The following is a 13,413-nucleotide window of genomic DNA, read 5'->3' on the forward strand; positions in this document are numbered from 1 at the left end:
GAGGAAATCATAAGGTTGTGTGCATGATTTTTGTATTTAGGTTTCGATCCAGCGCCAGTAAATTTTATATGAGTATAGAAGGAATAATGCTCGGGACTAAGCTCCGACCTCGAGGGACCGCCGGTTCTCGAACGACCGCCTGTTCGAACGATTGCAGGTTAACTGTTTTTTTGATCCGCGAAAAATCAGGCTTCAGACAAAACTGTTCAGCACTTGAACGATACATAATTATGATTGGTAACACATTTCAGGACATGTAATCTTAACAGTGAAAGGTGTTGTAGATCCTCCGTCTTGCATATATGTCTTGCTCCAATATATGCCCTTAACAAGGATACGGTGATATAATCACTGTATATGACCTCACGTTTGCATATTTGTATGCAAGGTGTTTTCAACCGTTCATAACAAAATGATGAATTCATAAAAAACTGTTCAGTGTTTCTCTACGTCAGAATATAAACAGCCGATGTCGATTTCCCAATCAATTTTTTTAAAAGGCATTTCTTGTTGGCAAAGGCATTGTCGATTTTATTTTTTGCTTACAATATGAAAGGTCAGTTTGAATGTTTATCGAACAGAATAAAGACTACAAGGTAGACCAAAATGCCAAAAATGTTAAGAGGCACAAGTTTGATAAGCCTAATATACCTAAGGTTGTACACAACATCACAAACCAATACAGACGACCTTCACATGCATCAATACATCATAATAAATACAAGTTGTTATTACCACCATGAACTGATCGTGACAATATTATTGATTTCAATAGATTCAGAGTACTATTGCTTTCTCTTTTAACAATTAACACCAAATTCCGAATTGTTGTTTTTACTATTAACCTGGGCAGAACTGTGTAAAGTATTAAACTGCGTTTCTACTTGTTTACGATGTTTGCGAAAGTCAATACATTTGGTTTAAACGGAACATGAGTGGCGACGTTCATTTACAACCGAATACCTCGATAAATGGTGGAATGAAATTGTAAACATAAATAAAGGGAAGCAACCAAAACGCACATATGTATTTGTTCAAAAGGAGTGAACTCTCGCAGTAAATCCATAAGCTATGATATATGTGATAGCTGGATTCACATTAAATGTTCTAAATTCAATTTAGATCATCAATTTTTGAATATTTTCCAACAGCAGTGACCAATTCTGATTTATTTGATAAAAGTGTACACTTAAGGAACTGCTATTTCATCAATACTGTAATGCGCAAATTCAACAACACTGTACGCATTATAAAAAACTATCACTGAACATGTGTACTTTTACTGTTTTAAACAAAGGGATTCATATTATACATTTTAATGTAAAAAAATATAACCAAAACAAAATAAACACAAATATCAAACTACCACGATATTGGTCGATATCTAAAGGGACTGTGTCACAGATTGGCACCAACAATGTTTTGTTTCTGTAACGAATCGCAGGACAATTATCTAATAAAATGTGTTACGCTTTGATGTCATAATTGTAAAAAGGTACCAAATGTAAACAAATTGTGTCGGAGACCGGGTTCAAACCCGCGTCGCCAAAATTGAAGTCCAGTGTCTTACTCACTGAGCTATCAAGGCTTACTATTATCGGGTGACATAAGCTATACATATACCTCGGTAATATCACCTGATAACACCGACTAGCCAATAACGCATAAGGAATAAATTCTACCTGGTAGACATACCCAGTAACCGTTTTTAATGGAAAAATACGAAATAACTGCTGAACTTAAATAAATTGTAAACTATGTGGTATTTCAGTTAGTAAGTTTTAATGCATTATACACATCGATGTTTATGTCATTTTTCGACAATTTTCTTTTTTTGTCGCTATTTCATCATCTGTGAGACAGCCCCTTTAATAATACGTATGGCTAGGCTGAACATGTGGGACCAAGAGAGATAAAAAACAGATGCAGAGGAAGCAAGTAAATAGAGATTAGATGATCATCCATGGTTGCATGTAATATGCGCATATATTATTCTCTGATGGTTAGGGACTTTTACTTCGATTTAAAAATCAAATTGGTTTCTGTTATGAGAGGTAAGGTTAAATGGATTTCGGAACATCAGTATAAATTACTTTGTTTTCTTATTGAAATCAAGACAAAGGGGATTGCAGATTTGACTTAGCCTGGTTCATCTTTCTGATTGTATTTATTTATCAGTTGAAATAAGCAGCTATTACATCAACACATCGACACGAAATTGAAATATAAAAACAAAAAACAGCAAATAAATAAACAAATACAATAAACGATACCTTCAGAAAATAATGGATTTAAAACTGCATTCCTATTGTTTTTAATATCATAAAACACTATCAAGTTATAAATCAGAAGCTATTAATAAACAGTATGTATGTTGAATGACATCTAGTAGCGGCCGGTCACTTATGAGTCACAACGCATTATTGTGAACATTGCAACGAAACACTGATAATTATGGTGAAATAACAGTAATCAAACAGAAAGTTCAGAGGTTACTGATTACAAATACAATATATTGAAATGATTGTATGTTAAAAAAAGAGTATCATTTATACAATTCATTGAAGAGAGAATATTTAACTTCATATTGACGCCGTTTTCGGTCGCATAGTTAAGACGTTGAAACCAGCATACTTGACCGTGAGCATCACTAAAATACCAGAGTTTTTTTTTTTAAACCGTGATATATAATATACAAGCATGTAAAAGTTAAGTCTTTATCTTTCAAGGTTACAATGCGCGTATATATTTTACAACAATATATATTATCAATAAGCAAACATACTGTAACCTTGTCTACACTGTGATAAAACAAGAAAACAAATCTAACGAACACCAACAACATCAAAAGCATCTATGCACAAATGAATCAATTGCGAGCAAAAGTTGTCGACTACAGACGTCAGCAAATACCAGGGTAAACAAACAGAATGAAACAAAAAAAATATAAGTCGTGATTTTTTACATGATCATAGCAGTATGAAACGTAAGGTTGTATTCAAATATAATTCATTATATGCACAAAGGTTTAGCTGCGTTCAATTGCAGCTAAAACAAACAATAAGTAGACAACACTGCTAATCAAAGTCATTGTTTAAATCAAACGTAATTGAATCTCTTTTTAGTATGGCAGATCGTAAGTGTAATAAACCAGGAAATGATCATTGTAATTGTCAGTGTCGAGCATTTCAGGATTGGATACAGACACAGAGAGCCTGTCATATTTGTTAAGCTCGAGGACCGCTGACAGGAAGCTTGTATAATAACCACCGTTTCCTTCAATTGAGTTCATGGTTTGCATCAGGACACCAGTCGTTCCATATTTGTGGGTAAGACGGTCAACATGGTGAATGAAAAACATTGGTCTGGTTTCATTCATTATCGCGTGTGCTTCTATTCGAGGTCGTATATTTAACTGCGAAGAAACAATGTAGTAGCCAGACTGCCGAACAAATATTTGGCCTTCGAGTTCCAAGTGCACGCAGTTATTCTCGTAAAAGGTTCGACCGTTGTTGTTCCACAGGACCCTGTGGTGACCTTGAATCAGATGAGATATAGAGTTATATCATATAAAAATACTTATAAATAAAAAAAAAAATAATATCAAACATTAAATTATATAATGTTTATTTTGATTACCATCTACAATGTCGCTATGTTTGAACTCCGCAATTCCAATTACTTTAGCAATGGGCTTTCTGTCATTTATTTTTCTTTCACAGGCAACATACTCTTCTGCTATGTCAATGAGACCTGCATTATGCAACACAGAAAACATTAAAAGTTGTAGTTGATGGAGATGAGAAATGTTCATATACTAATTGTGTACTTGATTAGAGATGAATTTACTGTTTATGGCTATGCATTCGCATTCTTTGACAGAATAAAGCAACAACATAACATTTACTTACTTTGCCCGGAACTGCCGTAGTGATACTGAGCTGCCATTTCCTTCAAAGTAATAGAAAGTTTAAGTCTTAACATGCCAAACAAAATACATATAAACGAAAACACTAAACATTAAAAACCGCCATGAGTTTACAAATGCTTTTGACGAAAATTACTGCGTTAGGTTTCACATAAATTGTGTTATTGAACATGTATCGTTTTTTATAAGGTTTGAAATTAGTATTTTTATCATTTGTAGCATAAACAAATATAATTAGCTTTGGTCAGCATGATTTAATTTTCTATACTAAACAATGCACTTAATGATTTACCATTTGAAACAATATCTGAGTAATGCTTTCAACAGGTCCACAACACATCCCATCGTCCCTTCGTTTGAGAGCAAAACGACCAGCAGATTCTGGGCCTAGGTTTGTGTTAGCATTGAACTTTATTGTGTCGCAAGGAATGCATGTTATGCTTTCTTAAGGCATTTTTAAAGATGTTCTTAAAGTAGCCACGGCTATTATCAGAACTAGAATTGCAAGCGTTAGAATAACGGTTGCTAGCATACAAAAAGCAGCGACTTGTTTCGAATGGATGCGATTACATTTAACTGTCACCTGAAAAAGTAACACACTCTGTAAAACGCATTATACAAACCCAAATTCAGGTCGGTTTACCCATTGTTTCACATTATATCTTGACGAGTTATAGCAGAACAATACATTTAACATAATTAAAATACAAAGAAATTAAAATAAATTACTTATAACCATCAGCTTTGTCAAAATTTGCCCAAACTAAATTTTCAAGATATATTGAATCAGTCTCAAACAACAACAACACAACATCTCAACTATATACCCTCTCTGTTTCTGTTGGCTTTGTACCGTTCAACATATTGCCCTGAGTACAGTAAAGGTGTTTGCGGCTGGTCCCCTGCTTGTTGTGTATGCGCTACGATGTAACTGGTATCTGAACAATTGATCTGATGTCTGGCAGGATTAGTGTCCACTGTATTCAACCTGCATAAGGAGTAAAAACAAGCCTGATCCGACAATCATTTAAACTTATAGCATATCCAATATCAGGTTTCCTGTTAGAGTACAACGAGATATTCATATGTGTTCATAGATCTCAATTATATTTATTTGATTTGGTCAGCCACCGGTGGAAATACAATCATGGATAAGTGTTGATGCTGTCAGTTTCCCAAAGACTGACCTTTAAGAAAGGTAAAAATATAAAAACAATACACTTGCATAAGCGGTCTGTTCTCAGTGATTTTTATTTCATTGTAAAGGTAACGACATAGATCACACGGTTGATAAAGTCAGACTGGACCAAAATCAAGATGAGGAAGGCGTGGAAATTAACAGATGCTAGGCGTGTCTACATGTTCTGCATTGTAATCTTGTTTAAATTATGAGTCTATTTCTGTCTGATGTGATTTGATTAAAATGTATAAAACACGTCCAAAGGAGATTTTCAAAAAGTATTGTAATAACACATGACTTATGACATTAGAGTAGACCTTAGTGTCATTGCATTGTTGTTTTAAGTTATTAACGGTCAAGGCATTTACGGCGTGTTTAAATATCCCTATTTTTGTATAATAAATCATTTTCTTTTCATAATACCTAAAGGATGTAATGAAAAGTAGCAAGTATACGCCTACATAGAAGACATTCAATTATATACTTTCTATTTTATCCCAGTACGTGTGATCTATATATATATATACAAAATCTTAACAGTTGAAAACGATGAAAGTGATCGTATATAGCTCTCTGAAAAATAACAAACGCACCAGCCCACAAAAACACGCACACACACACACACACACACATACACACGCACGCACGCACGCACGCACGCACAAAGGCACTCACAAAGGCACGCAAAAACATTGATGCATAATGGTGTTAGACTCTCAAATGCTACTATATGACATGTTCATGAAAATATTTTCCCTTATATATACAGACTAATAACTGAGCTTGTTTGTTGCCGTGTAATTTTATAATAACAATGCCGGCTAGAAAATCAGTCCGAAGTAACAGACACCAGGGGCTAAACTCATGTATATGTTCCCTAATGCTTAATGAAATTGCTTCATCATAACGAGACACTCATCTTTAAAATCAATTCATACACATGAATAACAAACATAAATATTGAGTGATTAACCTTTAACTTCTAACTAAAAAATGCATTTATTAAGAAAATATTATATACTGATAACAAGATTGTAACCGTGTATTTATTAGTAAAAAGCGCAATGAAAATAATTAAATAAATGGTAAATGTTAAAAAAATAATATGCTGTGATACACTATTGTCTCATTAGGTAGAAATAAAGTGTGTTATATTCATGTCTTTCAAATTAAACTCGATATCCTTTATACGAACCATTATTTCCGACTTTTATTCATCGAGATATTACATCAATATCCTGATTTTCACACTTTAACGCTTTACGTACGGTTCTCGTCCAGCATTGTTTCTTATCAAAATAGAACATCCTTCATTCAGACTGTTAAAAAATACTACTACTTTTAATGATTTATCGATTGCCTGGTTCATTTCATAAATATATTTCTGATAGCCAACTTGAAAAATAAATAACATGCGTTTTATTCCACAAGCCAAGAGGTCAAAATAAATAAGAATCACCTTAATTAGTTTAAAAAACGACATAATTATCGTCAATTTTGGAAATTAAAAGAACATTGTCCAAACAAGACTGGCCAAAAGTAAATAAAGCAGTAATGAGAATTACCATTGAACTAAAAATTATTACAAATGAACTAACAATGATTGCAACTGAACTAACAATGATCGCCACTGAACTAGCAATGATCGCCGTTGAACTAACAATGATCACCGTTGAACTAAAATGATCACCGTTGAAGTGACAATGGCAACCAATGTACTAACAATGATCACCACTGAACAAACAATGATCAGAACTTAACTAACAATAATTACCATACAAATAAAATTGTTCACAGCTGAACTAACAATGATAACCACAGAACTAACAATGATTACGATTAAACTAACAACGATCACCAATAAATTAACAATGATCACCATTGAACTAACAATGATCACCATTGAACTAACAATGATCACAACTGAACTAACAATGATCACCATTGAACTAGCAATGATCAACATTGAACTAAAAATGATCACCATTGAACTAACAGAGATCACCAGTTAACTAGCAATGTTCACAACTGAACAAGCAATGATCACCACTGAACTGGCAATGATCCCCGTTAAACTAACAATGATCACCGTTGAACTGGCAGTAATCCCCGTTGAACTAACAATAAGCCCAGTTGAACCAACAATGATCAACGATAAACTTACAATGGTTACTAGTGAAGTTACAAATATTACCACTGAACTAACAATCATCACCACTGAACTTACAATGATCACCATGGAACTAACAATGATCACCACTGAACTAACAATGATCACCATGGAACTAATAATAATCACCACGGAACAAACAATAATCACAGTTAAACTTAGAATGATCAACATTAAACTAACAATGATTACCACTGAACAAACAATAATTAACACTGAACAAACAAAGATTGCCACTGGACTAACAATGATCGCCGTTGAAATAACACTGTTCACTGCTGAACTAACAATGATCACCATTGAACTAAAAATTATCACCGTTGAAGTAACAATGGTAAACGCTGTACTACCAATGATCACAACTGAACTAGCAACGATTACCATTAAATTAACAATGATCACCATTGAACTAACACTGATAACAATTGAACTAACAATGATCACCATTGAACTGACAATGATCACAACTTAGCTTGCAATGATCACCATTGAACTAACAATGATCACCTTTGAACTAACAGTGATAACCATTGAACTAGCCATGTTCAGAACTGAACTAACAATAATTAAATCCAACTAACAATTATTAGCACTGAACTTTCAATGTTCACCATTGAACAAACAATGATCACCATTCAGCTAACAATGAGTCACATTTTAACTAAGAATAATCACCGTTGAGCTAACAATGATCACCATTGAACTAGCAATGATCACCATTGAACTAGCAATGTTCACCATTGAACTAGCAATGTTCACCATTGAACTAACAGTGATCACCATTGAACTTACAATGTTCACAACTGAACTAACAATGATTACATCTTAACAAACAATTATTACAACTGAACTTTCAATTTTCACCATTGGACTAACAATGATCACCATTTAGCTAACAATGATCACATTTAAACTAACAATGACCACCGTTGAACTTACAATGATCAACACTGAGTTTTCAATGATAACTATGGAAGAAACAATGCTCACCATTGATCTAACAATGATCACCACTGAACTAACAATGCTTACCACTGAACTAACAATGATCAAAATTTAACTAACAATGATCACCACTGAACTTACAATGCTTACCACTGAACTAACAATTATTACCATTGAACATATGATGAAAACCATTGATCTAACAATAATCACCATTGAACTAACTATGATCAGCACTGAACTAACAATGATCGCCACTAAACTAACAATGATAACAACTAAACTAACAATGGTCACGACTGAGCTATCTATGATCACCACCACTGAATTAACTATGATCACCACCACTGAACTAACAATGATCACCACTAAACTAACAATGACTACCACTGAACTAACAATGACTACCACTGAACTAAGATGATCACCATGGAAGTAACGAAGATCACCATTGAACTACCAAAGACTACAATTGAACTAACAATAATCACCACTGACCTTACAATAATCACTATTGAACTAACAATAATCACCATTGAACTAACAATAATCACCACTGGCCTTACAATGATCACCATTGAACGTACAATAATCACCATTGAATTAACAATAATCACCATGGACCTTACAATATTCACCATTGAACTAACAATAATCACTATGGAACTAACAATAATCACCATTGAACTAACTCTAATCACCACTGATCTTACAATGATCACCACTGACCTTACAATAATCGCTATTGAACTAACTATGATCAACAATGAACTAACAATGATCACCACTAAACTAACAATGAATACAACTGTATTAACAATGATCACCACTGAGCTAACTATGATCACCACCACTGAATTACTTATGATCACCACCACTGAACTATCAATGATCACAACTAAACTAACAATGACTACCACTGAACTAACAATGACTACCACTGAACTTAGATGATCACCATGGAAGTAACGAAAATCACCATTGAACTACCAATGACCACCATTGAACTAACAATGATCACAATTAAATTAACAATTATCACCATTGAACTAACAATTATCACCATTAAACTAACAATAATCCCCATTTAATAAACTATAATCACCACTGACCTTAAAATGATCCACATTGAACTAACAATAATCACCATTGAACTAATGATAATCACCACTGACCTTACAATAATCACCATTGAACTAACATTGATCGCCATTGAACTACCTATGATCACAACTGACCTTACAATAATCACCATTGAACTAACAATAATCACCATTGAACTAACTATAATATCCACTGGCCTTACAATGATCACCATTGAACTTACAATAATCACCATTGAATTAACAATAATCACCATTGAACTAACTATAATCACCATTGGCCTTACAATGATCAACATTGACCTAACAATAATCACCTTTGAAGTAAAATAATCACCATTGAACTAACAATAATCACCGTTGAAATAACTATAATCACCACTAACCTTACAATGATCAACACTGACCATACAATAATCACCATTGAACTAACTATGATCAGCACTGACGTAACAATGATCACCACTAAACTAACAATGATTACAACTGAACTAACAATGATCACCACTGAGCTAACTATGATCACCACCACTGAATTAGTTATTATCACCACCACTGAACTATCAATGATCACCACTAAACTAACTATGACTACCACTGAACTAACAATGACTACCACTGAACTTAGATGATCACCATGGAAGTAACGAAGATCACCATTCAACTGCTAATGACCACGATTGAACTAACAATGATCACCATTGAATTAACAATTATAACCATTGAACTAACAATAATCACCATTTAACTAACAATAATCCCCATTTAACTAACTATAATCACCACTGACCTTAAAATGTTCACCATTGAACTAACGATAATCACCATTGAACTAACGATAATCACCACTGACCTTACAAAAATCACCATTGAACTAACAATGATCACCATTGAACTACAAATAATCACAACTGACCTTACAATAATCACCATTGAACTAACAATAATCACCATTGAACTAACTATAATCACCACTGACCTTACACTGATCACCATTGAACTAACAATAATCACCATTGTATTATCAATGATCACCATTGACCGACCTTAGAATAACCACCATTGAACTAACAATGATCACCATTGAACTAACAATAATCACCGTTGAACTAACTATAATCACCACTGGCCTTACCATGATCACCACTGACCTTACAATGATCAACACTGAACTAACAATAATCACCATTGAACTAACAAAAATGAACACTGACCTTACCATGATTACCATTAATCTAACAATGACCATCATTGAACTAACATTAATCACCATTGAACTAACTATAATCATTATTGACCTTACAATGACTACCACTGAACTAACAATAACTACCACTGAACTAAGATGATCACCATGTAAGTGATGAAGATCACCATTGAACTACCATTGACATTAATTGAACTAACAATAATCACCACTGACCTTACAATAATCACCATTGAACTATCAATAACTACCATTGAACTTACTATAATCTCCACTGGCCTTACAATGATCACCATTGAACTTACAATAATCACTATTGAACTAACAATAGTCACCATTGAACTAACAATAATCACCATTAAAATAACAATAATAACTATTGAACTAACAATAATCACCATTGAACTTACTATAATCACCACTGGCCTTACAATGATCACCATTGAACTTACAATAATCACCATTGAATTAACAATAATCAACATGGACCTTACAATAATCACCATTGAACTAACAATAATCACCATTGAACTAACAATAATCACCGTAGAGCTAACTATAATCACCACTGACCTTACAATGATCACTATTGAACTAACTATGATCAACACTGAACTCACAATGATCACCACTAAACTAACAATGATTACAACTAAATTAATAATGATCACCACTGAGCTAACTATGATCACCACCACTGAACAATCAATGATCACCACTAAACTAACAATGACTATCACTGAACTAACAATGACTACCACTGAACTTAGATGATCACCATGGAAGTAACGAAAATCACCATTGAACTACCAATGACCACTATTGAACTAACAATGATCACCATTTAATTAACAATTATCACCATTGAACTAACAATAATCACCATTTAACTAACAATAATCCCCATTTACTAACTATAATCACCACTGACCTTAAAATGATCCACATTGAACTAACAATAATCACCATTGAACTAATGATAATCACCACGGACCTTACAATAATCACCATTGAACTTACAATGATCGCCATTGAACTACCTATGATCACAACTGACCTTACAATAATTACCATTGAACTAACAATAATCACCATTGAACTAATGATAATCACCACGGACCTTACAATAATCACCATTGAACTTACAATGATCACCATTGAATTACCTATGATCACAACTGACCTTACAATAATTACCATTGAACTAACAATAATCACCATTGAACTAATTATAATCACCACTGACTTTACAATGACTTCCACTGAACTAACAATGACTACCACTGAACTAAGATGAACACAATAGAAGTAACGAAGATCACCATTGAACTACCAATGACCACAATTGAACTAACAATAATCACCACTGACCTTACAATAATCACCATTTAGCTAACAATAATTACCATTGAACTAACGATAATCACAACTGACCTTACAATAATCACCATTGAACTAACAATGATCACCATTGAACTACCTATAATCACAACTGACCTTACAATAATCACCATTAAATTAACAATAATCACCATTGAATTAACTATAATCACCACTGGCCTTACAATGATCACCATTGAACTTACAATAATAAGCATTGAATTAACAATAATCACCATTGACCTTACAATAATCACCTTTGAAGTAACAATAATCACCTTTGAAGTAACAATAATCACCATTGAACTAACTATAATCACCGTTGAAATAACTATATTCACCACTGACCTTACAATGATCACCACTGAATTAACAATAATCACCATTGACCTTACAATAATCACCTTTGAACTAACTATAATCACCATTGACATTACAATAATCACCTTTGAACTAACAATAATCACCATTGAACTAACAATAATCACCGTTGAAATAACTATAATCACCTTTGAACTAACAATAATCACCATTTAACTAACAATAATCACCTTTTGAACTAACAATAATCACCATTTAACTAACACTAATCACCATTGAACTAACAATAATGACCATTGAACTAACAATAATCACCATTGAAATAACTATAATCACCATTGACCTTACAATAATCACCTTTGAACTAACAATACACACCATTGAACTAACAATAATCACCGTTGAAATAACTATAATCACCTTTGAACTAACAATAATCACCATTGAACTAACAATAATCACCATTGAACTAACAATAATCACCATTGAAATAACTGTAATCACCATTGACCTTACTATAATCACCTTTGAACTAACTATAATCACCATTGACCTTACAAAAATCACCTTTGAACTAACAATAATCACCATTGAACTAACAATAATCACCGTTGAAATAACTATAATCACCTTTGAACTAACAATAATCACCATTGAACTAACAATAATCACCATTGAAATAACTATAATCACCATTGAACTTACAATAATCACCATTGAATTAACAATAATCACCATTGACCTTACAATAATCACCGTTGAAATAACTATAATCACCATTGAACTAACAATAATCACCATTGAAATAACTATACTCACCACTGGCCTTACAATGATCGCCATTGAACTTACAATAATCACCATTGAATTAACAATAATCACCATTGACCTTACAATAATCACCTTTGAAGTAACAATAATCACCATTGAACTAACTATAATCACCGTTGAAATAACTATAATCACCACTAACCTTACAATGATCACCACTGAACTAACAATAATCACCATTGACATTACAATAGTCACCTTTGAACTAACTATAATCACCATTGACCTTACAATAATCACATTTGAACTAACAATGATCACCATTGAACTAACTATAATCACCATTGAAATAACTATAATCACCATTGTACTTACAATAATCACCATTGAATTAACAATAATCACCAT

This window comes from Mya arenaria, chromosome 16 (assembly GCF_026914265.1).
Source record: "Mya arenaria isolate MELC-2E11 chromosome 16, ASM2691426v1".
NCBI lineage: Eukaryota > Metazoa > Mollusca > Bivalvia > Myida > Myidae > Mya > Mya arenaria.